This window comes from Procambarus clarkii, chromosome 20, assembly GCF_040958095.1.
Source record: "Procambarus clarkii isolate CNS0578487 chromosome 20, FALCON_Pclarkii_2.0, whole genome shotgun sequence".
NCBI lineage: Eukaryota > Metazoa > Arthropoda > Malacostraca > Decapoda > Cambaridae > Procambarus > Procambarus clarkii.
In genome coordinates this window covers 20,445,965-20,472,774 of record NC_091169.1, presented here as the reverse complement: position 1 = coordinate 20,472,774, position 26,810 = coordinate 20,445,965, and the positions used below count along the sequence as shown (strand labels likewise).

At 45.8% G+C, this 26,810-nt stretch overlaps 1 protein-coding gene across 1 annotated transcript in view; it reads left to right on the top strand.

Annotated features, from left to right (window-relative positions):
• The first annotated feature begins 1,950 nt into the window (after positions 1-1,950).
• LOC123755372 (ras GTPase-activating protein raskol) overlaps positions 1,951-26,810 on the top strand; it is a 378,842-nt gene continuing 353,982 nt past the window's right edge. The window contains exons 1-2 of the mRNA XM_069327648.1: positions 1,951-3,010; positions 24,940-25,064. The gene's annotated coding sequence lies outside the window, so the exon portion shown is untranslated. The remainder of the gene's footprint in view (positions 3,011-24,939; positions 25,065-26,810) is intronic.

The following is a 26,810-nucleotide window of genomic DNA, read 5'->3' as shown; positions in this document are numbered from 1 at the left end:
TCATGCTCCAGTAAGCCTCATGGTTGCTAGTGTAAACTGCTGCCCCAGCAGAACCTCTTTCTTGATCAACTGATCTATCTGTGAAGATGTGAGTCGTTGTAGGTCTTGAGATGGTTTCCATTTGTCGTTCTTTGAGCCTCTGCGAGTCACATACTGATTTTTATCTGGTAATCCTTCAATGATTAGGTAATCCTTTCAATGATCAATGAAAAGGGAGCCGGTCGGCCGAGCGGACAGCACGCTGGGCTTATGATCCTGTGGTCCTGGGTTCGATACCAGGCGCCGGCGAGAAACATTGGGCAGAGTTTCTTTCACCCTATGCCCCTGTTACCTAGCAGTAAAATAGGTACCTGGGTGTTAGTCAGCTGTCACGGGCTGCTTCCTGGGGGTGGAAGCCTGGTCGAGGACCGGGCCGCGGGGACACTAAAAAGCCCCGAAATCATCTCAAGATAACCTCAAGATGATAATCTTTAGACTCGATTCTTCCCATGGAGGAGGCTGCCGAAAGTGTTGATATTCTCCTTTGTTTTTAATGGTCAATTTCAGTTTAACCCAACCTCAAACACCTGGTGATATACGCGTGTTGAAATAATTACATATTTAGGTAAGGTGTTTAAGAGAAAGCTTTCTCAGTGCGGGTACATAGCGCTCGTAGGGGATATGAGGACAGGATAGGAGCTGGGTTATGAGGACAGGGAGCTGGGATAACAGGACAGGGGCACAGAGGAAAGTGTGGTGCCCAACTACTTGGACCATCGGGGATCGAACACCGACTCTGCAAGAAGCAAGGCCTCCGCTCTATCGACCAGTTTAAAGACTATGAATTTATAGTTAATCTCAGGAATATGACTTATATATACACTATAGCTAACCACATTTTTCTGGATAACTTTAGTATGATTTAGCTCAGCTTGATCAATATCATGTTAGTTTTGCTCAGATTTCGTTAGTTTACAATTTAACCAGGTTCACAGTAAGTTAGGTGAAACTAATGTTTAGTTAGGTTAACTAACTTACAGAGTGATAGGTAGCGAGCTGTTCTGTTTTCTAACTCGCAATAATTTTCTGATTGCCGATGCAATCAGAAAATTATAAAAATAAATAAATTATAAAATTATAAAAATACGTTGCTGTTATTCCCTATTACTCCCTTCAAGACGTCTTGTAGGTACTTGATGCTTGGCCACTCGTTACCTAGAGCTGTCACACACACTGTTCCATAAGTCGGCAAAGTTTGAGGAAAATGCTAGCTTTGAGGAAAATACAGTTTCTGTACTTGGAACAATCACAAATACTTTCCAAGAACAATTTTGCTTAAGAGTGTTATTCAGAAATGACACTGTAATGCAGAGGCAACCTTTACTGTGGTTGATTTAAGGGCGACAACAGATTGCATGCCTCGTACAGCCTTCATTGCTGACGTTGGTGTCCTTAGGGACCTTATGGATCCTTAGGGAACGGTAAACAGAGGAGACCGCGGATTGGTTTCTCAATGGCATCGAAGTCCTCTTGGATCGTCGTGCACAAGAGCATTGCGGGAGGAGTGACGGTGGCAGGGATAGGAGGTCCTCGGGTTAGGAGAGGGAGAATTGATGGCCCTGGAGAACGGGGAGATAATATATTGGACTTGTTGAGTAGTGGCCTTTGGATAGAGTGGTTAGTAAGATATCTGTGGCCTTAGAATAGAGAGGTCATACAAGAAGTGGCTGCGATGATAGCCATAAGACGGGAGACATCTCCCGTCACGCTGGGTGCAGTTGCACCTCCACAGATCTCCAGTATCATCTATTGATACTGGTCATGGCTCAAAAGGGCCACCACTTACGGGCTATTCATGCCCGTGCCACCTTTTGGGTGGCTTAATCTTCATCAATCAATCATAGCCATAAGTACCCGCTTCCTAAACCATTATATCTATTGTTTTCAGATAATGATTTTGTCTTAGCAAAGAACTGGAGAATTATATATAATAAACTCGCCGCCGAACTAGCATGTGAGCCTCACGCTAGTGTGTGAATTCGGTCCGCGAGACTTCAGCATGAAGCAGAGTGCGGACACACCTCTGCTGGACTCCCCCCTGCTGGACTCCCCCCCTGTCTGCTGGTGGCACGGGGGGGAGGGCCATGTGTGTCAGGGGGCAGAGGGCCACGGGTGCGTAGAGTGCCTGTGTGACATGGACGAAGTGTTCGTGTCTGTCACGAGGCCGGGCGCCAGCACGACCTCTCCCACGACCTCCGAGGCCTCCTCCCCCTACACGCCCATGTCTAGGAGGAGGAGGAGGTCGCCCATTCCCGATTCCCCGTCGAGGAGCCGCCCATCGTCGAGTGGGAGGTCAAGCCAATACTCGAGTGGTAGAATGTCTCCTCTTTGCGAGTCTCCACCGCCGCTACCTACCTGCCCTCCACCCCAGCTGCCTACCTCACGACCTCCGGTGAACTGCCACGCCCCTCGTGCTCTGCTGCCCGCCACGTGCCCCCCCTCACCCCCTCTCTCAGACGTGACATACGGGACACCGCGCCTCAATAAGGAAACAAGACGGAAGTCGCTGGCTTTGACGCCTATCAGAAAGGACAAGAGCACTTACATCGCCCTTCCTCCCTCCGGCGTCCTGCAAGAAAATGTATATTCTTCGCTGAAACCAAAGAAGTCAATGTCCTTCGCGTCACTAAAGCAGTACAGGACGTCGAAGGAAGTGGCGACGGATAATTCTGGCTCCGTCCGACCTCTGTGCTATCGCGCCAGGTCGTACGACGAGCTCCGCTGCCTCAACACGCTCGATAATCCAGAAAACGTCTCCAGGAGTCAGAAATATCCTTATCCGGCGGCGGAGGAGGAGGAGGAGGACCTCTCTACTGCAGGGGAGAGGAGCCCGGTAGTGAAGCATCACCGCTCGTCACTACAAGATGACGCCTTGTACCATCTGCACCATTTCTCCTCCGTCGGGTCCAAAATTCTCCCAAGGGCCAAACTTCGAAGGAGATCCATAGCCGTCACCAACGAATATTCCATGGTAAGTATTTAATGTATTATTTGTATCTATTATGTTGGTTTTGATCTGTATTTCCCCGTATTCTGGAGAAGACGTATTGTAACGGATGTGTGGGTCTGCGATCCGCTCCAGGCTACAGCTTAGTAGATCAAGCTATCGCAAGACAAACCTGAGCCCAGGCCGGGCTTGGGAAGTAGAAGAACAGCCAGATTGTGTAGAGCATTTGAATGGATAGTAGAGAGACTATCGGCTAGGATAGGAGGACAGAGTGAAGGAACGGTTCACAACCACTTGGACCTTCTGGAATCGAACGGTGGTCTCCAGAAAGCGACACTGACGTTGTAGCCAATCAGTGTCAAGTGAACAGGGTAGATGAAGAGAGAGCACCCTATATTAGGGTTTTAAAGGTAGGGTTTTGGGGTCTACCGTAGGGGGGAAAGCGCCAAGTATTTGATGTAGAGTGGCCCCTTTCGACAGAGTGAGTGAATGAGTATGTCAGTGTGAACTAGAGAGTGCGGCAGGTGAGTAAAGAGGAGGTGTTGGCGTCACTCTTTACCAACCACCGGAATTATTACGGCTCATTTTCCCAACCATGTTAATCATCAATCAACCTTAGTAGACTTGGTGTGTAACCATCCTCTTCCTGCCGGCTCCAGGGTCTGGTCCTTTCAATTAATCGTCAGCAAGGTGCTTTATGGGTGTGTATATATATATATATATATATATATATATATATATATATATATATATATATATATATATATATATATATATATATATATATATATATATATGATAAAAACTGATCCAAGTATGCGGAAAAAATCACATTTGAAGAAATAGAGAATGCTGAACGCGTTTTCGGCTCAATTTGCCATCATCAGAGCAAGAGTGTTGCGAGTAAAGATTTGATGGGCAAATCTTTTAACTAGCCCCCAGGAGGGGGGAAGACAGGTCACATTCAAGTTTTCAAATGTTATTCAAGAGATCTAAGAGATTTAAGGAATCACATTTAAGAGACCTGTAGAGGTCAGGGAGTCACGAGAGACCTGGAGAGGTCAGATCAGGAAGAAGTCCAATAATAATATTGACAAACTTGAAGATACATCGAAAAGCTGAATAAACGCAAAAGAGCTGTGCTTGAAAGGTCCGCCAGTCCAGAGTTCCAGCGCGGCCAGGCTCACGGAGCACTAAGGTACCCGTCTGGAAAGCTTGCCATTGCCATTTCCAGAGAATTTATTATTCCAGCCTTACTGTAGTGTATGCAAATTACACAGAGGTATGTTGCAAAAATGCCCTTCCTCGTGCTTGTTGACGGCGCGTCTATCTCTCTCTCTCCCTCTCTCTCTCTCCACATCAATTGCTGGCTGGTGGCGGCAACGGGATATTTGAGATACGTAACTGGTGGGTAGGTGTGTTTAGTCAGGCCTGCGGGGCGCCCGGCCGCAAGGGGTCAGGTGGACTCCCAGCACATCCACCGGGAACACCACTCACACCATCCTCTGAATGTTGTTGTTGCTGTTCAAGTAAGGGCAGTTCTGGTTACAATTCTTTTTACCATGTCGTAGCGCAGTCGATTAAGGCAGCGTCTGGGATGCTCTCGGACGTAGGTTCGAACCCTCGTCACGGCCCTTGTGGATTTGTTCATTTGATGCATCACGCTATTGTGATTTCTGTGTGTAATTGTTGTTGTTGTTGTGAACCGTCCCTTCTTTATCTTGTGTTTATCTTATGCTGCTCCCGGGGATCAATGTCCCCATGGGCCGGTCTCTGACCAGGCCTCCAGGTTGGTGGTCTGATCAACTAGGCTGTTAAACGCAGCTGCTAGCAGATTGTCGTACGAGTCACAGCCAGAGTTCATCCAGTACCCTTTGGAGGTGGGTGGAAACGCCTGGGTGGGAACTGGAAGGAATCTTAGGGTTAATTTATTAGGGTTGCACCTTAAGGAAACGAAGGTGTGGTGGGAAGACTAGGGGGGGGCAGGACCTGAACTTAATGATGATGAGTATGTTAGTATATTCTTTATTGTGGGGGCTGTAGTTCTTAGGTTGTTGTATTGTGGGGGCTGTAGTTCTTAGGTTGTTGTATTGTGGGGGCTGTAGTTCTTAGGTTGTTGTATTGTGGGGGCTGTAGTTCTTAGGTTGTTGTATTGTGGGGGCTGTAGTTCTTAGGTTGTTGTATTGTGGGGGCTGTAGTTCTTAGGTTGTTGTATTGTGGGGGCTGTAGTTCTTAGGTTGTTGTATTGTGGGGGCTGTAGTTCTTAGGTTGTTGTATTGTGGGGGCTGTAGTTCTTAGGTTGTTGTATTGTGGGGGCTGTAGTTCTTAGGTTGTTGTTGTTGTTTTAGATGTAGCTACTCAGAACGTGTCCATGTAGCACGGGCTATGGTGAGCCCGTAATGTGTTCACAACAAAGTTCTTGGAAGGAGTTCAAAGTGAGGAGGAGGAGGCCGGGGGGGGGCGTTTTGTCAATACAGTTGTGTAAATTGAATATTTGCAGTTATGAGTGATGTTGAGAAGGGCTGAAGAATGAGTGGTGGGGTTGTGGTGTTGGTGGTTTCACGGAGGGTCATTGTGGCGTCATAAAGTTGGGCTCATGTTGCAGGAGTTATTACCAGCACTCCTCCTCCCTCCCTCCCGGTTCCAGGAGCTAGAGCACCACCACACACCATGGCTGCCTCTCCCTCCACCGCCCTGATGAGTGTATGGCGTGTCTGGGGGAAGCCTCGTGTAGCCAAGGAGAAGGTAATCAGGGAACTAATTAACCCATTGTGTTTGGGTGTGTTGTCGTGCCGTGTGTGTGTGTGTGTGCCACCATCTGTCACTTGTGGCACGCACATGACACGTAATTGACACTCGCTGTATTGTTGGGCTTTGCTCCCCCGCCCCTTTTCATCTCCACTCTTCTGTCTGTCGCTATTATGCATGCTTCTGAACAGCATTGTCGTCAGGTCTGGCGTAGAGAGTATTGCTTACAACGACTGACTTGGGAGGCGCAACTTGTTCTCTCTCTCTCTCTCTCTCTCTCTCTCTCTCTCTCTCTCTCTCTCTCTCTCTCTCTCTCTCTCTCTCTCTCTCTCTCTCTCTCTCTCTCTCTCTCTCTCGTTCTCTCTCTCTCTCTCTCTCTCTCATTCCTGTCTCTAATTAGCTCTCGTGGAGGGTGGCCTCGTCAACCAGGCTGTTCGATGCGACTGCTCGTAAGCTGATGTAGGAATAGCAACTGGCTGGTTGATCAGGGATTCTTTGAAGATGTTTATCTAGTTCACTTTTGAACACGGTGAGACGCCGGCCAGTAATGACCTCAGTGTGTGTAGCGGGTGAGTGTTGAACAGTGTTGTCTCCTTGATGTTGATGGAGTTCTCTCTCAGGGTACCTATTGCATCTCTGCTTTTCCACGGGGGTCTTCTGCACATCCTGCCATGACACAATAATTCTGTATCATATAATAATTATTATGTATCGAGTGGACAAGACGCAGAGTATGCCAGCATACACGTGGACAAGACGCAGAGTATGCCAGCATACACGTGGACAAGACGCAGAGTATGCCAGCATACACGTGGACAAGACGCAGAGTATGCCAGCATACACGTGGACAAGACGCTGAGTATGCCAGCATACACGTGGACAAGACGCTGAGTATGCCAGCATACACGTGGACAAGACGCAGAGTATGCCAGCATACACGTGGACAAGACGCTGAGTATGCCAGCATACACGTGGACAAGACGCAGAGTATGCCAGCATACACGTGGACAAGACGCAGAGTATGCCAGCATACACGTGGACAAGACGCTGACGGTACGAGGCGTTTTGATGTCATCAGGAAATATGACGAAAAAAAAAGAAGAATACGAAGAATGGGGCCGAGAGAGAGAGAGAGAGAGAGAGAGAGAGAGAGAGAGAGAGAGAGAGAGAGAGAGAGAGAGAGAGAGAGAGAGAGAGAGAGAGAGAGAGAGAGAGAGAGAGAGAGAGAGAGAGAGAGATATTAATAGCGATGAAGGCAGAAGAGGAAGCAGGTAACACGAGAAAGACTTAACAAGATAGGGAAAATGGGTATAAATACACGCTTATGACAGGATGGGAAATAAGATAGTTGGTGGGTATAGGAGGGGATTGTAGAGCAGGAGGAGCATAGATGGGGGGATAGACATGGGGGGAGAGAGGGGGGTGTGGGGGGTGTGGGGGGTGTGGGGGGTGTGGCAAGTAAGGAACGCGCAGGAATCCAGCCAGACACATCCTTGCGTAATAGTGCTGGACGCCCCAAAGGTTTCTTCCTTCACAAAGTCTTCCTCCTCCACGCAGCCACTTGCGCTATGTTGCTAAATATATTGTCAACAGGTTTATGCTTTTGAAATTTGCCTTGAGGTTCTTGAAGGGATACGAACGGGGGGAGAGGGAGGTGAATGAGGGCGAGTCAGAGCCAGCCAGCCAGACAGCGAGTGGAGTGGTGACCTTGAGGCGCAGGTCGTCCTTGGTGGTGTAAGTAGTAGGTATAGATACGGACGAGGTGGTGGTGCTGGGGCAGACGACTGTGACTTACGTTAACTGCTGCTCCTCGACCCTCTCCATTACCCTTTCCTGTAGTGAGGCAAGATGGCCGCAGGTGCTCCAAGAATGATTTGTAGAGTTCCAGAGGCGATCATTTGCATTCAAGCACGTGCACGCACGCACGCACGCACGTAGTGATGAGGGTGGAGGCAGACTCCATGCATGCGCGGTTTCAGATGTAGATATGATAGAGTCCAGTAGGCTCAGGAATCTGTACACCAGTTGATTGACAGTTGAGTGGCGGGACCAAAGAGCCAGAGCTCAACCCCCGCAAACACAACTAGGTGAGTACACACACACACACACACACACACACAAAGGCGGGAAAGCTGGAAAGGCGGGATCCAAGAGTCAATGCTCGATCCTGCAAGCACAAATAGGTGAGTACACACACACACACACACACACACACACACACACACACACACACACACACACACACACACACACACTTTCTCACTAACTTTCAATCAATCTTAATAAAAAATATAAGACTGTGGTTCAATTAAGATCAATATTTCTCTATAAATTCTGCAGGTTAAGTGCTATTTAGTCACAAATTCATTTAGAAGCGCAGACCCAGCATTCACCAAATATTTACGCAACCCGTTACGAAACCTGTTCATCTTTCCTCAGTCATGGCGACATTGTTTACATTTATTAAACAGTTCATGAGCTCTGAAGCACTACGAGGTTGTTTATAACAATAATATTTTTGGGTTGTGAAGTTTGCATCCCGTCCTCGACTCAAGTCCATTACATCCAGCGGTCAACCCCACAGACGCATTCATAAATTTTAATCTGCTGTTCATTCAAAACGGGAATTTTCTCAAGTATAAATTAATATTATAATATATTAGCATATTGTGTATATATAGGCATAGGTTAGGTTAGGTTAGGTTAGGTTAGGTTAGGTGTTTAGGTTCTGTTGGCGATTATTGGTATTTGTAGTACGTGGGTGAAGCATTTATAGCGTTGAGGTTCGAATAAAATTCGTCAGTGAAGCACTTGTTCCGGATAGGTTCGAACGTCAGCAGTTGTGAGTCGTGTGTAAACCGCTTTTCATTCATAAACAGGGGGTTTGGCGGGTGCATGGAATCACTTTTGGATCTTTGTTTGGAGGATGGGCTGAACAAGAATATCTTTGGGTTGTGAAGTTTGCCTGCTCGTCCTCCAAACAAAGACCCAAAGTTCATTCCATCCACCCGCCAAACCCCTTGTTTATGAATGAAAAACGGTTTACGCACGACTCACAACTGATGACGTTCGAACACTTCCGGAACAAGTGCTTCACTGACGACTTTTATTCGAATCACAACGGTATAAATGCTTCACCCACGTACTACAAATACAAATAATCGCCAACAGAACCTAAACACCTAACCTAACCTAACCTATGCCTATATATATATACAATATGCTAATATATTATAATATTAATTTGTATTTGAGAAAAGTTCTATTTTGAATGAACAGCATGTTAAATTTTATGAATGCGTCTTTGGGGTCGACCGCTGGATGGAATCCCCCTTGAAGCAGCCCGTAGCAGCTGTCTAACTCCCAGGTACCTATTTACTGCTAGTAACAGGGGCATTAGGCTGAAAGAAACTTTTTTTTTGCCCTTTTTTCTCCGCCTCCACCGGGGATCGAACCCGGAACCTCAGGACTACGAATCCGAAGCGCTGTCCACTCAACTGTCAGGCGCCCAACATGACGACATAAAAAGGAAAGAAACTTCAGGTCATTAGGCCCATTCAAGGCTGCTAATTACTTTTGATGGTGATGAAGTAATGTGGTCTTGAATGGTGCAACCAAAGTAAAGCTCCCGTCTCCTCAGGGCTTAAAGAATGTGCTGATTTGGCAGACAAGACAGTTGGACATTTGTGAGGTATAAACAAACAATCGTGGGGGCTTTATGAAAAGTTTTGGAGCTGCTGCTGTCCAGCAATTATGATATTGTATCTTAATGTTTTTTGTTGCACTTTTGTTTACTAAGGAGTTTGACTTCTGCATCAGGTCTGTGTCTTCTCTCTCTCTCTCTCTCTCTCTCTCTCTCTCTCTCTCTCTCTCTCTCTCTCTCTCTCTCTCTCTCTCTCTCTCTCTCTCTCTCTCTCTCTCTCTCTCTCTCTCTCTCTCTCTCTCATAGCACGTTCAGGGTTCCCACGAAATTGATATTTGAGTAACAGGTACAATTGCTCATTCACCGCTTGTCCTTTCCTGCTTCCCTCCCTCCTGCTTCTTTCCCTCCTGCTTCCCTCCCTCCTGCTTCCCTCCCTCCTGCTTCCCTCCCTCCTGCTTCCCTCCCTCCTGCTTCCTTCCCTCCTGCTTCCCTCCCTCCTGCTTCCTTCCCTCCTGCTTCCCTCCCTCCTGCTTCCCTCCCTCCTGCTTCCTTCCCTCCTGCTTCCCTCCCTCCTGCTTCCCTCCCTCCTGCTTCCCTTCCTCCTGCTTCCCTCCCTCCTGCTTCCTTCCCTCCTGCTTCCCTCCCTCCTGCTTCCCTCCCTCCTGCTTCCCTCCCTCCCCTCCCCTCCCCTCCCCTCCCCCCCCCCCCCTCTGGGTGACCCCAACTCTCCCAGAATGAACATAACCATCCTTGTGATTCCCCGCCCGCCCGTGGCTGACCTGGGCGACCTCCTCTCTCCCACACTCTTCCACTTGTCCTCTCCCACCTTGTGCTTTCCCATGGTGGCTCCCTCCCATGGTGTCTCCCTCCCATGGTGTCTCCCTCCCATGGTGGCTCCCTCCCATGGTGTCTCCCTCCCATGGTGTCTCTCTCCCATGGTGTTCTTTCTCACCATGTCCTTTAGGACAGAACATGCTGTGGGAGAGGAATTTTCGCTCCCTGGAGAGAACATTCCGCCATAGCAGCATGTTCAGCGCCTGCCTGTATGAACAACTTCCTCTCCCACTGTGTTGTTCATCCGTGTGAATGAACATAAAACCTTAACATATACACCAATTACCTCCTCCACCCCCCCCCCCCCCTCCCCATCCCACCCAAAGGGAAGTCTATCTATCATGTCTGGAACATGTCCACCTTCAGAGTGTTGGAGTTAGGAATTATTCTTAGATACACATACTGTCTTATAAGTGACTGTATGGCACTTACAAGGGTGCTTACTTAACAGTGCTCACGTACCGGTAACGAGCGGTGATAATGGGTACAGTTTACACCCCCCCCCCACCCCCCGCGGTACAGTTCGTACCCAGGCGAGTACGAACGTATAATTTTATTTCGGGAGTTGATAATCGTGCGACTCGATGCGAGGAAGGTGATGCCCCGTGACCGTCTTGAGTGTCAATGGCCCTTGACCTCCCTCGGTGTCAAAGGTCAGGTCCTCCCACCGCCCTAGACGTCAGAGGTCAACTAGCCATGGAGAATGGTAGCCGGATATGTAGGTGTTTTGGCTCTGAACTACTAGCTGTGTGTACTCACCTAATTGTACTCACCTAATTGTGCTTGCGGGGGTTGAGCTCTGGCTCTTTGGTCCCGCCTCTCAACCGTCAATCAACTGGTGTACAGATTCCTGAGCCTATTGGGCTCTATCATATCTACATTTGAAACTGTGAATGGAGTCAGCCTCCACCACATCACTTCCTAATGCATTCCATTTGCTAACTACTCTGACACTGAAAAAGTTCTTTCTAACGTCTCTGTGGCTCATTTGGGTACTCAGCTTCCACCTGTGTCCCCTTGTTCGCGTCCCACCAGTGTTGAAAAGTTCGTCCTTGTTTACCCGGTCGATTCCCCTGAGGATTTTGTAGGTTGTGATCATGTCTCCCCTTACTCTTCTGTCTTCCAGTGTCGTGAGGTGCATTTCCCGCAGCCTTTCCTCATAACTCATGCCTCTTAGTTCTGGGACTAGTCTAGTAGCATACCTTTGGACTTTTTCCAGCTTCGTCTTGTGCTTGACAAGGTACGGGCTCCATGCTGGGGCCGCATACTCCAGGATTGGTCTTACATATGTGGTGTACAAGATTCTGAATGATTCCTTACACAGGTTCCTGAACGCCGTTCTGATGTTAGCCAGCCTCGCATATGCCGCAGACGTTATTCTCTTTATGTGGGCTTCAGGAGACAGGTTTGGTGTGATATCAACTCCTAGATCTTTCTCTCTGTCTGTTTCATTAAGTACTTCATCTCCTATTCTGTATCCTGTGCCTGGCCTCCTGTTTCCACTGCCTAGTTTCATTACTTTGCATTTACTCGGGTTGAACTTCAACAGCCATTTGTTGGACCATTCACTCAGTCTATCCAGGTCATCTTGTAGCCTCCTACTATCATCCTCTGTTTCAATCCTCCTCATAATTTTTGCATCGTCGGCAAACATTGAGAGGAACGAATCTATACCCTCTGGGAGATCATTTACATATACCAGAAACAGTATAGGTCCGAGGACTGACCCCTGCGGGACTCCACTTGTGACGTCTCGCCAATCTGAGACTTCACCCCTCACACAGACTCGTTGTCTCCTGTTGCTTAGGTATTCCTCTATCCACCGGAGTACCTTCCCTCTCACTCCAGCCTGCATCTCCAACTTTCGCACTAGCCTCTTGTGTGGCACTGTATCAAAGGCTTTCTGACAATCCAAAAATATGCAGTCTGCCCACCCTTCTCTTTCTTGCCTTATTTTTGTTGCCTGGTCGTAGAATTCAAGTAACCCTGTGAGGCAGGACCTGCCATCCCTGAACCCATGTTGATGCTGTGTTACAAAGTTCCTTCGCTCCAGATGCTCCACTAGTTTTTTTCGCAATATCTTCTCCATCAGCTTGCATGGTATGCAGGTTAGGGACACTGGCCTGTAGTTCAGTGCCTCCTGTCTATCCCCTTTCTTGTATATCGGGACTACGTTAGCTGCTTTCCAAATATCTGGCAGTTCCCCTGTTGCCAGTGATTTGTTATACACTATGGAGAGTGGTAGGCTCAGTTCTCTTGCTCCTTCCTTTAGAACCCAAGGGGAGATTCCATCTGGGCCTATAGCCTTCGTCACGTCCAACTCTAGTAAACACTTCCTTACTTCCCCACTGGTAATCTCAAACTCTTCCAGTGGTTCCTGGTTAGCTATTCCCTCACTTACCTCTGGAATTTCTCCTTGTTCTAAGGTGAAGACCTCCTGGAATTTCTTATTCAATTCCTCAATTCTTATTCAATTCCTTGTGTGTGTGTGTGTGTGTGTGTGTGTGTGTGTGTGTGTGTGTGTGTGTGTGTGTGTGTGTGTGTGTGTGTGTACTCTCCTAGTTGTGCTTGCGGGGGTTGAACTTTGGCTCTCTGGTCCCGCCTCTCAGCTGTCAATCAACTGGTGTACAGGTTCCTGAACCTACTGGACTCTTATCATATCTTAGTTGTACTCACCTAGTTGTGTTTGCGGGGGGGGGGGGGTTGAGGTCCTGCTCTTAGGCCCCACCTTTCGACCTTCATTAGCTCAATGCAGTGACTCTTTTTCACTCGTTTTTCTTATAATATTTACATTTAAATCTGTGTATCGAATTGGCTTCGACAACTTCTTCATCTGATCCTTTTCACTTATTCAAGACTCTTTGAGTGAAAAAAATATTTCTGACATCTCTGTGATTCGCGTTTCCCATTATGTCCTCTCGTTCTACTGTTCCTTAATTAGAACTTTGTTCTATGTCTTGTTTTCAATCCACCTTAATATCTTGTACATTGTTATCATGTCTGCGCTATTCCCTATTTCCCCCAGAGTAGGAAGGTCCAACTCCCTCAGTCTTTCTTAATAGCTTAGTCCCATTAGGTCAGGAACGGGTCTTGTTGCATATTTTTTTTTACTTTGCGTGTGTGTTAATTACCTAAGTGTAGTTACAGGATGAGGTTATCTTGAGATGATTTCGGGGCTTTAGTGTCCCCGCGGCCCGGTCCTCAACCAGGTCTCCACCCCCATGAAGCAGCCCGTGACAGCTCACTAACACCCAGGTACCTATTTCATTGCTTCGTAACAGGGGCATAGGGTGAAAGAAACTCTGCCCATTGTTTCTCTCCGGCGTCCGGGATCGAACACGGGACCACAGGATCACAAGTCCAGCGTGCTGTCCGCTCGGCCGACCGGCTCCCGGTCGCTACGCGCTGAGTGAGAGAGCTACGCTCGTGGTGTCCCGTCTTCCCAGTACTCTTTGTCGTATAACGCTTTGAAACTACTGACAGTCTTGGCCTCCACCACCTTCTCACTTATTCCAAGCGTCTAGCACTGCAAAAGTGAACTTTCTAATGTTTGTTTGGTAGCTTTGTTTTCTTAATTTGAACCTATAGCCTCTTGTTCTTCAAGTTGCACTTTTCAAACGTTCTTCCTCTAGCTTGTCGACTCCTTGTTGTATTTTCTACGTAGTAATCATGTCACCTTTTTTTCCTGTATTTTCTAACTTTGTCATCTTTAACTCATCTTACCTCTCATCGTAGTGGTGCCTGCAGAATTCAACTGCTAGCTCTTGGATTCCGCCTTTCTAACTGTCAGCTATCTAATGTACTGATTTCCATTGGTTTGTAGGGGGAAAGGGGGGGGGGGGAGAGAAGAGGTGTTTCCATGACCAGAGAGCCGTCATTTGACCTTCTCTAGCACATGAAGGCATAGATGAAATAGGATAACAGCTCTTGCTTGCAGCTTCACTCACTAGGTACTTCACTCGACAGCCCTAATGAACCCTAGACTTAGTTAAGAAGAGAGAGAGAGAGAGAGAGAGAGAGAGAGAGAGAGAGAGAGAGAGAGAGAGGGAGAGGGAGAGGGAGAGAGAGGAGAGGGAGGGTGTGGGGGCTTAACATAGGTCTCCATAACTTATCTACAGGTTCCCACGGCCGGTTTTAATTACCATACCTTTCCAGCTGGGTTTAAAGGTTGTGTTTGGTTTAGCCATCACATTCACGTATAGTCTGTAGCCAGCCAGCCAGCCAGCCTGGCTGTCTTCCCGGACATTCACAACGTCGCTAAACTGATGTACTAAATTCAGTTACCCCGAAGCTAACCCAACTAAGGACCTATGCGTAGAAAACGGGGACATCACGTCACTTCTGAGACCTGCTCTGATTTTCAGCTCATGCAGTTGTTAGGTCTTAAGGGATTTATACGTTAAAATATGATTCAGTCAGCTGCGAAATATTCCCTTAAGAGAAGCACTTCAAAACGTAATGTAACGTCACTTAGAAAACGGGATTGACCTGTAATGGGTCACCATTATATTTACAGTCCTGTTGTGTACTCCATTGTAAATGTTAACCGCGAAGTTTACAGAGAATTTACCTCAAGAGACCTCTTTATGTGTAAGAGTTAATTAACAAGAGTCATTTACACAGGTTTCAAGAGGCACTGGTGGGGGGGGGGTGTACTGGTGGGGTGAGGGCTAGTGGGGAGACTAAGGAGTTATGAGGGGGGGGTGAGGAGTCATGGGGGAGGGGGGAGAATGAGTAAGGGGATTAAGGGGAAGATGGGGGGGGGAGGGGGTGAAGCCTTGAGACATGCCAGGTAGTGGTGCTTGCGTCACCATGTCCAGCACCATCATTCTCTCTCTCTCTCTCTCTCTCTATCTCTCTCTCTCTCTCTCTCTCTCTCTCTCTCTCTCTCTCTCTCTCTCTCTCTCTCTCTCTCTCTCTCTCTCTCTCTCTCTCTCTCTCTCTCTCTCACCCTGAACGAGGATACCTCTTGCATGGGATAAACGTGTGTTGGTCAACTGCATACATAATCCCTGACTAATACAGAGTACGCAAGCGCCTTCACAGCGTACGTGTTCCGGCAGTAATTGGGCAGGTGCTCTCTCCCCGGGCCTGCCTGGGTGATGCTCAACCACTTGGGCTGGACGGTAGAGCGACGGATTCGCGTCATGCAGGTCGGCGTTCAATCCCCCGACCGTCCATAAGTGGTTGGGGGGAGCATTCATTTCCCTCCCCCGTCCCATCCCAAATCTGTATCCTGACCCCCTTCCCAGTGCTAAATAGTCGTAATGGCTTGGTGCTTTCTCCTGATACTTCCATTATCTCAGTCAAGCTCGCTGAGTGAACAGTAGGTCAAGCTCACTTAATGGTATTCTGTAAGTATATGTGTATGTATGTATGTATATGTGTGTGTATATGTATACAGGGTGTGTGGAAGCTGGTCAGAATTGCATTTCACCTTTGTAAACGCACATTACTGACGTTATGTAAAAAGACACCTCAAACACTGTTTATATATATATATATATTTATATATATATATATATATATATATATATATATATATATATATATATATATTATATATATATATGCTGGTTAGCATTGTAAATGTGTATCCACGACTGTGGTAGAAAAAAATCACTTTGTATTCGTTGTAATTGTGTTTTAATCCTCTCTGTACATGGGTAGTCTCTGGCTTTAGTTCAGTGAATTGTCTCTTACAGGCATTTTGACTATTTGACAAAAAAAAAGAGTATCCAACCGTCTCTGGCCCAACCACTAATTTTGCAACAACTAATTTCTTGCAACCATATTCAACATCACTCCTCCATGAAGAGGGTTACTCAACATTGGCACTGCAGGTTGTATCTAAGGAGACAACAGTTTCTTGCTAGTGCTTTTTAAGACTGTCACCTGTTTGTAGCTAGGGGGCCAAATGAAAATTTCATTCCTCCATTTCTCTTTATTTCTCCAGAGAACAGGTTATAACGATTTGAGTGTCCTTTAATCTTTATGTTTTGGATAAATATTTTAAGCACAAATTTAATCATTAAATGCAGTACGATAACGAAGATCTTGTCATAATACAACGACAAGTTAACTGATATTACTATTAGTATTATTCCTTCAACCTTCTGTAATATTTATATCGTTATGTCATCCTCACTTTGGTTAGATCTTTATTCAGTGGAGTTTATTTTTTCTTATGACCCGTAAGCGATGAAAATAGAGGTTAGGCAATGATGAGAAAACGCTAAGTTAAATCTGATTATATAGCATTTGAATTAGGATATGAGCATTCCTGGAACATTCCTGGAGAGGATTTCGGAAGTCCTTCTACTCCCGAGCCCGGCCTGAGGCCAGGCTCGACTTGTGATAACTTGGTCCAACAGGTTGTTGCTTGGAGCGGCCCGCAGGCCCACATATTCACTTCAGGCAGGTTGGTCCGGTACTTTTTGCAAAAACTTGTCTAAATGATTCTTGAAGACTTCCACCTTTGTTCCGACAATATTTCTAATGCTTGCTGGGAGGGTGTTGAACAGCTGGGGGACCCTGATGTTCAGGCAGTGTTCTCTGATTGTGCCTATGGCACCTCTACTCCTCATTAGTTCTGTTCTGCATGAGGACAAGGAGCAGAGATATGAGGACAAGGAGCTGAGACATGAGGGCAAGGAGCCGAGATATAAGGACAAGGAGTTAGGATATAAGGACAGGGAACTGGGATATGAGGACAAGGAGCAGAGATATGAGGACAAGGAGCTGAGATATGAGGACAAGGAACAGAGATATGAGGACAAGGAGTTAGGATATAAGGACAAGGAGCTGGGATAATACGGTGGGAAGGATCAACGGTGCTCAACCACTTAGACCATTGTGGATTGATCTCCGACTTGCTTGAAGCGAGGTCGACTCTGTGCTTGCCAGTCCAAGCGATGAAACAGAATACACACACACGACAAAATTGGGTTGGTTGTGTTGCTCGTATGGAAGGAACCAGAGTCGGCTGAGAAGCTCGAGGCTGGAGAGCTAGAGCACAACCAACTAGTACCTCTTCGTGCTTTGTCTCTACTCAGTTTTCTTGAGTTGTCACTCCGTCAAAAATCACACCTGTTTGGCTAGCCAGAAACGTACCAACCCAAGCAACCCGCCAGGCCAACCAATCAGTGATATATACTTCATCTCTCAGTGTGTATATATATATATATGCCTCATCCCACCTGTGTATATATATATATATATATATATATATATATATATATATATATATATATATATATATATGCCTCCCCACCTGCCTCATCCCAAATCCTTATCCTGAGAACATTATCCTCAGAACAAAAGTTCCAAGTAGCACGGACTATGGTGAGCCCGTGACTTACCTGGCACAGGATTGATTGATTGATTGATGAAGATTAAGCCACCCAAGAGGTGGCACGGGCATGAATAGCCCGTAAGTGGTGGCCCTTTCGAGCCATTACCAGTATCAAAAGATGATACTGGAGATCTGTGGAGGCGCAACTGCACCCTGCGTGACGGGAGATGTCTCCCGGACCAAATGGTGGCGTGGCACAGGAGCGGAACTGTAACTTGTATATCCTGACCGATTGGTGAAGATTAAGCCACCCAAGAGGTGGCACGGGCATGAATAGCCCGTAATATCCTGACCCCTTCCCAGTGCTGTATATAGTCGTAATGGCTCGGTGCTTCTCTTACGGGCTATTCATGCCCGTGCCACCTCTAGGGTGGCTTAATCTTTATCAATCAATCTTGGTGCTTTTCCCTGATACTTCCCTCCCTCTCAGTGCATATACGCGCTACTTTACTCCTGGACTAAGTTCATGGTTAAGGTGTACTCGCTGGTTGGTCAGTAAGATGTTGTTGTGGCCTTAGTAACTCTCAAGAGGTCGTTAGGCCTTAAGCCCAGCACCAAACTTGACCACAATTGTGGTTAAGTAATACCTGCTTTCAGTATCCACAGTAAGGTGTTTGTGGGAATTTGAGAGAGAGAGAGAGAGAGAGAGAGAGAGAGAGAGAGAGAGAGAGAGAGAGAGAGAGAGAGAGAGAGAGAGAGCGAGAGCATTTCCTCTGTCATCCAGTGCACCTTCCATCATTCTCTTCGGAAACTGACCCTAATAATATCTAAAATCCAACGTGGTCAGTTGTGGGTGACGTTTGGGAGCTCTGGCTTGTGTTGTGTGTGAGGCTAAAGGCAAGGCCATCATTGTGGACTTATATTGTGTGCCTTGTCTATTTACTCACCGAAAGAGGATTTGATTCTTACTGCCTTGTTGAGTGATCGTTGTTGTAATGGATATGGTGGCTTGCGGGCCGCTCCAATCAACAGCCTGTTGGATCAAGTTGCCTGTAGCTGGCCCCAGGCCGGGCTTAGGAAGTAGAAAAGGAGAAGAGTAGGGAGGTCTGGTTGGTTCCGGACCAACCAGGCTGTAGCGGATATGTGGGCCTTCGGGCCGCTCCAAGCGACAGCCTGCTTGATACCTGCTTGATGGGGTTCTGGGAGTTCTACTCTCCAAGCCCGGCCCGAGGCCAGGCTTGACTTGTGAGAAATTGGTCCACCAGGCTGTTGCTTGGAGCGCCTCGCATGCCCACATGTTTACCACAGCCCGGTTGGTCCGGCACTCCTTGAAGAAAACTAGTTTTCTCTTGAAGTTGTCCACGGTTGTTCAGGCAATATTTCTTATACTCGCTGGGAGGACGTTGAACAACCGTGGACCTCTGATGTTTATACAGTGTTCTCTGATTGTGCCTATGGCACCTCTGCTCTTCACTGGTTCTATTCTGCATTTTCTTCCATATCATTCACTCCAGTACGTTGTTATTTTATAGTACAGCTATTCACATAGCTGTACTATAGAGGAAGTATTAAAAATACATTACATTTGCTTATCCTACTAATTACAAAAACTGAGGTTTGTAGACAAAGAGCAACTTTAAAAATTAACCAAGTCTCCTGGCCAAGTTGAGATATTTGAAGAGTTCAAAATTAGATTTTGCTTTTAATTATTTTTTTAATTTCTTAATTTTGCTCTTAATTAATTGTCATAATTTCTTAATTTTGCTCTTAATTAATTTTCTTAATTTCTTAATTTTGCTCTTAATTAATTTTCTTAATTTCTTAATTTTGCTCTTAATTAATTTTCTTAATTTCTAAATTTTGTTCTTAATATATAATTAAGGTTTCTTAATATATAATTAAGGAACTACTGACCGTCCCCAGGGGTTGTGGGATACAACACCACAACAGTTGCCTAACTCCTATATTACCTATATACTGATAGGTGAACAGAGGAATTAGGTAAAAGAGAACTTGCCCAACCATTTCTGTCTCGCCTGAGAATCGAACCTGTGATCCCCGATTGTGAGCCCAGAACGAAACCAACAGGGGCATTGGAAATTTGATATGGGGCGGAGAGAGAGAGAGAGAGCTTAGCTTTCACTTTAGTGTATTTTTAATGAATACAAATAATCTCATCAAATGACATTCCAGGATCAAGCTTAAGGTGAAGTGATATAGGATAACATTTCTCAGCCAGCAATCTCATGAGGAACATGAAAATGAACCCTAGTCTTAGTTTAACAAAAAGGAACACACACAATTGAGAATTCACTTTCAAGGCCTCAACTCAATCACGTTCAAAAAATCTTTCCTTTTCGTCCCGCAAACGATTTCTGATATTCTCAAAATCACTTCACATTCTTACACGAAGTAAAAGTTAGTATTTTTGACCATGAGAGTGTTTATTGGCCTCGTTGGAGGGTCCTGATTGGTTAATTACCTGCTCTCTCCCTCTACCCCCCTTTCCTCCCTCCTCCTGGTCCCTCCTGCTCCCTCCTGCCACGTGTCTTCCCTCTACCTACCTTCCCTCTACACCTGTTGTCGTTGTTATAGATTCAGCTACTCGGAATAAGTTCCAAGTAGCACGGACTATGGTGAGCCCGTAGTGGACTTACCTGGCACAGGAGCGGTGCTGACTCGTGTGTGTCTCTCTCTACACCTGTGCACTTGTCTGTAAATCTATGCGATGGATATTTACACCTGTTTGGCAGTGTTAGACTCACGTGACTAGGTAATGTTAAACACATGCATTGGTGATGTTCACACCTGTGTGGGGTAACGTTTACACATTGTAGACTAATGTTTATGTCTACGTGTGAAATGTTTAATCGGTGGATGACGCCGTGGCACCCATGCTCATCCAAGCTGCGGCTGCCTGGTTCTCACGCCATAATAACCGTCAAATTTGCTGCGGTTTCAGCTAGCCAGAAGCGTTCGAATCAAGGCAACACCTCGCCTGACCTCCCGGGTCCCCGTCAACCCTCCGTGAAACGTCAACACTGCAATGTTTTGAACTTTCATCAAACCACAACACATATTTATGTTGAGGTCTCTAACATAAACACAAATTGGGATGTATTAAGTGAGAGGACAGGTTCTCCCGTCACAGTTAATCCTATGTTAGTACTCGTCTAAGACTTATCCCAGGATAAAGCCTTGTCTCAGGATATAAGTAAATATCCTGACTTATACACGTTTTCATAAGTCAATATTTGTCTTATACAGTTGACAGCTAACTCTTACGGTGTATCTTTAATGCGGAATAATAATAATAAATAAAATATCGAATATAAATTGATTTATATTGTTGGCTGACGCGTAGTTAAGTCTTTGTAAAGTTGGATCAGATGGTTTAGTTGCGATGGTTTAAGGAGTGTTTACAGGCGTCAAGTGAAGCAAACATGTTCGAATTGTAGCTTCGAACATGGTCAAGTTGGCTATAAGCCTAATATTGATTAATGTAGATTAAAATTAATTTGTGTTCGACTTACAAGTTTTAAATCCCCAAATGTTCAGGTTTGACGATAGGCCGTTTAGACACGTGTAAAGCCTGGCCTCATCAACAAAGGCCAAATACTCTTTTATCTATCCGCCAAATCCACTGTTTATGAATGAAAAATACTTTACACACGATTTACAACTGATGACGTTCATACTTTTCTCAAATATAGCTTCGCTGGCGACCACTGTTCGAATCGTGCCTCTGTAAATACTTCACCCATGTACTACAAATACAAATAATTGCCCACATAATCTAAATACTTAGCCTAGGCCTAAATATGTACAAAATGTAGACAGTAAGTCACAATTAAGTGGCTGAAAATTAGACACCCAACCCATACTACTTGGCAATGGATCATTACCAAGTAGATATTACATATTAGCACAATATGATAATGTATAATATTTAGTTGTATTTTGTATGAACAGCATGTGCGAATGGGTATTTGGGGTCGGCCGCTGGATGGAATGAACATTGCCCGAAGACGGGTTGGTTTAAATGTTTCATGAACGTTCAGTAATTTCATATAATGCCAGCATGTCTTAACAAACAATGGACAAATGCTCGTTAAACTAAAAAACTGATTTCGTTCCAACTTTCCTTAAAAAGAGTTCTTTGCTCTCTTCCTGTGTTCGATCGCACCTTTACACTGTCCTCAGGCCAGGTTCGTTAAAGCGGCGGCCGACCCTAGAGACACAATTCATACATTTTAACGTATTATGTATTACAAATAGGCTCGTTCTCATACATATATTATTATTATTAGGTTCTGTTGGCGATTATTTGTTATTCTTAAACAATGGTTTTGGTGGCTTGATTAACAATCAGTTCGACTTTGTTGATGAGGACGGGCTGCCTTCGTCATGCTTGCTGAGGTCGAGTTTCGGCTCTTGGGTCCCAAGGTGTCAGGTCTTTTTCATTCCTAAACAAGGGTTTGGCGGCTGCGAGATTAACAAGCACCTAGCCAGTGTTAATGACTCAGGTGTCCATACAAAGGATAGTCTGAAACTCTTGCTTTATGCAATAAATATATTATATGTAAAATAATTGATGTAACATTACTTGTTACGTACTTTTATCGTGTGGAACCGTTTGCGAGAGTCACCCTTTGTCGGCCGTCACGCTCCGTTTTCTTTGTGCGTTTCTGCGGAGGTCATCCAACAGTACCACCGTCAGAGGTCGCTGGGTCGTTATGGACTCGTTAGCAGCAGGTTGGCGAGTTAAATTATAAGGTGGAAGAACAGCGTCATTTTCCAGGCTCGGGTCATTTAAGGTCACGACCAGAGGTCACCGAAGGTGAGAGGAGGAGGTGAGGGAATTCGCCGAGAAAATAGCAGAAAGAAAAATAGCAAAATGTGTAACTTAAGTACTCAAGCAATTTTATTTTTTTGGCTTTGTTATTATGGACCCTGTAGCGCAGTGGTCTACATCCTCAGCTCACAGCCGAGGACCCAAGGTTCGATCCACGGGCTGGGCAGAGACGGTTGGGCAACGATTTCTTTTTACCTGGTGCTTCTGGTCACCCAACACTGAAATAGGTACTCGGGAGTTAGGCAACTGTTGTGGTCGTATCTTTCACCTGTTCTCTCTGTCACAATATACAAAATCCATCGTCTTAACCAGAAATGTACGAACCCCAGCCGCCTACCAAACCTAACAAGCCGATGCATAGAAAACGGATGTTTGGAAACCGTTGCTTTCCGTTGGTGACAATAACATACCTTAACGAGACAGTTAAGCAAGTCGCAGCTGTGTCTGGGTACAAGTGACAGGATAAACAACCCATCAGCGGGTTTTCTTCCTATTGGGGAGTGTTGTGCATGCTGCTATGGCGGCGTGTCCACTCACAGGATGAGTGGCGCTGCCCAATAAACTCGCCCTTTGGGGGCAAAATTTAAAATTTAATTTAACGACGTTTTTGTTTGAAAAGACAGGTTTGGCATCTTGAGGGAAGGTCAATAGTTTGACCTACGTGGGGGAGGGCACGATACAAGCCTTACCTTACCTTGAGGTGCTTCCGGGGCTCAGCGTCCCCGCGGCCCGGTCGTCGACCAGGCCTCCTTCCTAAGTGCCTCACTCCCAGGCCTAAGTGCAGGTCCGCCACCTTAGGGGAGCCCGTCCTCAGATCAAATCCGTGACCTTGAGAAACCACACCCCTCTTCAAACCAGCTGGATAGTTATGTAAATATATGTGATGGTCTGAATGCATATTACGGTTCCAGTAATAGTCCACATGTAAATTGGAAAGTGAACCTTGTCAATTTACATGTAGTCCTGAACATGTAGTTTACTGTGTCCTTAACAGTTATTTTTTGGTAATAACTTTATTATATTATAAGGCGTTGGTTTAAAACATAAAAAAGTATATGCTGAAAACGTTTTTGTTGTTTTGAAGAATTTGGTATTCAGTAACATGAATTCTCTGGTTCATTCAGATCGTTTTTGAATTTCATATTATCGTCAATATACACCGTATTAACGTAACCAAACGTAATGAAACCTAATCTAACCTAATCTGTTTTCTCTTGAGCGGAGGCGGGAGAGATATATAATAATTTTATCGTGGAAAATATTAAGAGGGGCTGGTCCCAAACCTGCACACAGAAATAACATCACATGAGACCAGAAGACATGGCAGGATGTACAAAATACCCCCGTTGAAGAACAGAGGTCCAACAGGTACTCTGAGAGTGAACTCTACCAACATCAGAGGCCCGAGACTGTTCAACACGCTTCCACTACACATAAGGGGCATAACTGGCCGACCCCCTCACAGTGTTCAAGAGAGAACTGGATAAGCATCTCCAAAGGATACCTGATCAACCAGGCCGTGACGCATACGTCAGGCTGCGAGCAGCTACGTCCAACATCTTGGTTGACCAGTCCAGCAACAAGGAGACCTGGTCGACGACCGGGCCGCGGGGACGCTAAGCCCCGAAACCATGTCAAGGTAAAACCTAACCATGGATAGAGGGTGGATACTAGCACTAATTATGAAGTCGTTCTCAATCCATTCCCGTGAGGGGATTTCCTCTCTGAGGACATGTTACATAGGCCAGCTCATTATTGATGTCATTTACGTCAATATATACATAACTTAGGCTGAGACTGACCGTTGTCGCAGTATTCCACTTGTCACCTCCAGCCATTAAGATATATGTTCATTTAGGCCTACGCGTTGGGTTTAAATAGAGGCACACAACATGTACAATTTAAATTGTAGGCGTGATAGAGCCCAGTTGGCTCAGGAACCGGTACACCAGTTGGCTGACGGTTCAGAGGCGGGACCAGAGTCGAAGCTCAACCCCTCGCAGGCACAACTAAGTGAGGCGCCAGACGGTTCGCCAACGAATTTTATAACGCAACTTAACCAACCTAATACAGCCTAGCATAAGCCATACATTCTATCCTAGTGATATAACTCTTTTTAACACTCAGAAAACGAGATTGTCGAACCATCGATGGACGGTTCGCATAGTACATTGCATTTTGACGTATAAATTCCCTAAGGCCATTAACTTATGTACTAAAAATCATAGCGGCTCGCGAAATGGACGTAATGTCCCGTTTTCTATTGGTGGGTCCTCCGATTCCGAGAATTCACTACATTAGTGGCGTTGGGAACGCTAGAGAGGCCGGACTGCCTGTCTACAATTTGTCTATACCTCGTCCAAACATCCAATTTTCAATCATCATATTACCACTACGACCTTAGGGTAGCGTTTTCCAAATATTTTGTTATTGCGACCCACAGCAAGAAGTCCATTTTACATTGTGACCCAGTATGTCCGCGTGTAATACATCAGACAAGTGTAAGTATAATAGTTAGTGGTGTGAACGTTTACATTTTCTATAATTGAAAATATAATGCGTTTTCTTTTGCTTTTCAGGGAGGACTTATGAGAAGTGTAAGTGGTGTTAGTATCCGTCGCAGTGTTCGAGTTGAAGGCAGCCGCTAACACATCCACTGGAGACACATCGGAAGCGAACCTCAAGGACCTACTTGATAATGCAGGTACGTTCTAACAGCCAAATAACCCGAGTGTACAATTACCGATGCATTGCTTTATTAATATGATGAACTCCTTCCATATCTCATTACTCAACACCATCGCACGTCAAATCATCACACCCCCACTTCACCGCAACACAACCGGTATTCTCCACCACCATTTCATCGACAACAATTCAACGCTCTCTACCTCCTCTTACCCTGCCCACCACTGCTAACCTCTACCACCATCAATCACCCCCATTCCATTATTACAACCCTTATTCCTTCCATCTCTCAACTACCATTATCACCACCATCCCCAGCACCACAACTGTCATTACCGCTTACACCGAAACCTCAAACATGTCATCTACCACCACCCATTAGTCACCGGTCCGTGTCATCCTTTGCTGATGATACAAAAATCAATATATGAATTGTTTCTGTTGAAGTTACTGAAAAACTGCAAGCCAATAAAATAAGGTCTTTGATTGGGCAACGGAAAATAACATTATGTTTAACGGGGATGAGTTCCAAGTACTTAGGTTTGGTGATAGAAACGAGGAACTTAACGAAATACAGGGTACAGGACGCAATCAGACTTATAGAAGGAAAGCAACACGTAAAAAGATTTGGGAATTATGATGTCTGACGACCTGACATTTAGTGAACATAACAAAGTAAATATAGCGGCCTAGTCAGTGACCGGGCCGCGGGGACCTTGACCCCTTGAGCCACCGCAAGATAACCCCAAGGTAAGGAGTCTTGTAGACCAGACTGCACACTAGAAGGTGAAGGGACGACGACGTTTCGTCGTCGATTGACGATTCTCAATCGATTTGAGAATGGTCCAGGATGGACCGAAACGTCGTCGTCCCTTCACCTAGTGTGTGGTCTGGTCAACATACGTCAGCTACGTTATTGTGACTCATCGCCTGCACAGGAAGTCTTGTAGCACAGGAGTCTACGTCCTCGGCACTGAATAAAGGGACTTGCGTTCAATCCCAGGGGAGGACATAAGCAGTTAGACAACTTTCTTCACACCTGATGCCTCTATTCAGGTAGCAGTAAATAGTTAACCCAAGAGTTAGTTTGAAATATTGTTACCAGTCTCCGTGGTGTAGTGGTAAGACACTCGCCTGGTGTTCCGCGAGCGCTTTGTTATGGGTTCGTATCCTGGCCGGGGAGGATTTACTGGGCGCAAATCCTTAACTGTAGCCTCTGTTTAACGCAACAGTAAAATGTGTACTTGGTTGTAACAACGATACTTCGCGGCAGGGGATCGTATTCCAGGAACCTGCCCAAAACTCTACGCGTACTAGTGGCTGTACAAGAATGCAACAGCTCATGTGTATATATGAAAAAAAAAAAATCCGAATTTTGGTAGTGCTGCCTGACAATTTTACGGGTCTGTCCGTGTATGTGGTAACATAGAAAACGGTGACTTTAGAGAGAATGTAGAGGAAGTTAGACGGAGACTTAAATATATGTTGAGCGACATTGTCTCCAGTCTGTCCCAGTGATAATATTCCAAATCGTGTATCGTCCAGAGTAATTCAATCCTCTTCTATTACCCTACACCTCTGTAGCAACTATATTAAGCAGTAATACACTTAGTCCATACTCGCATTAGGTTCACGACATAATGAAATGGGTCTGTTACTTCTACTTAATATATCTCTGTGTTCCACATTTCCCCATAGATTCCCACACTCTTACCTTGGTTTTCCTCCCCTCCCCCCACACACTGCTCCTCAATGTGGGGGG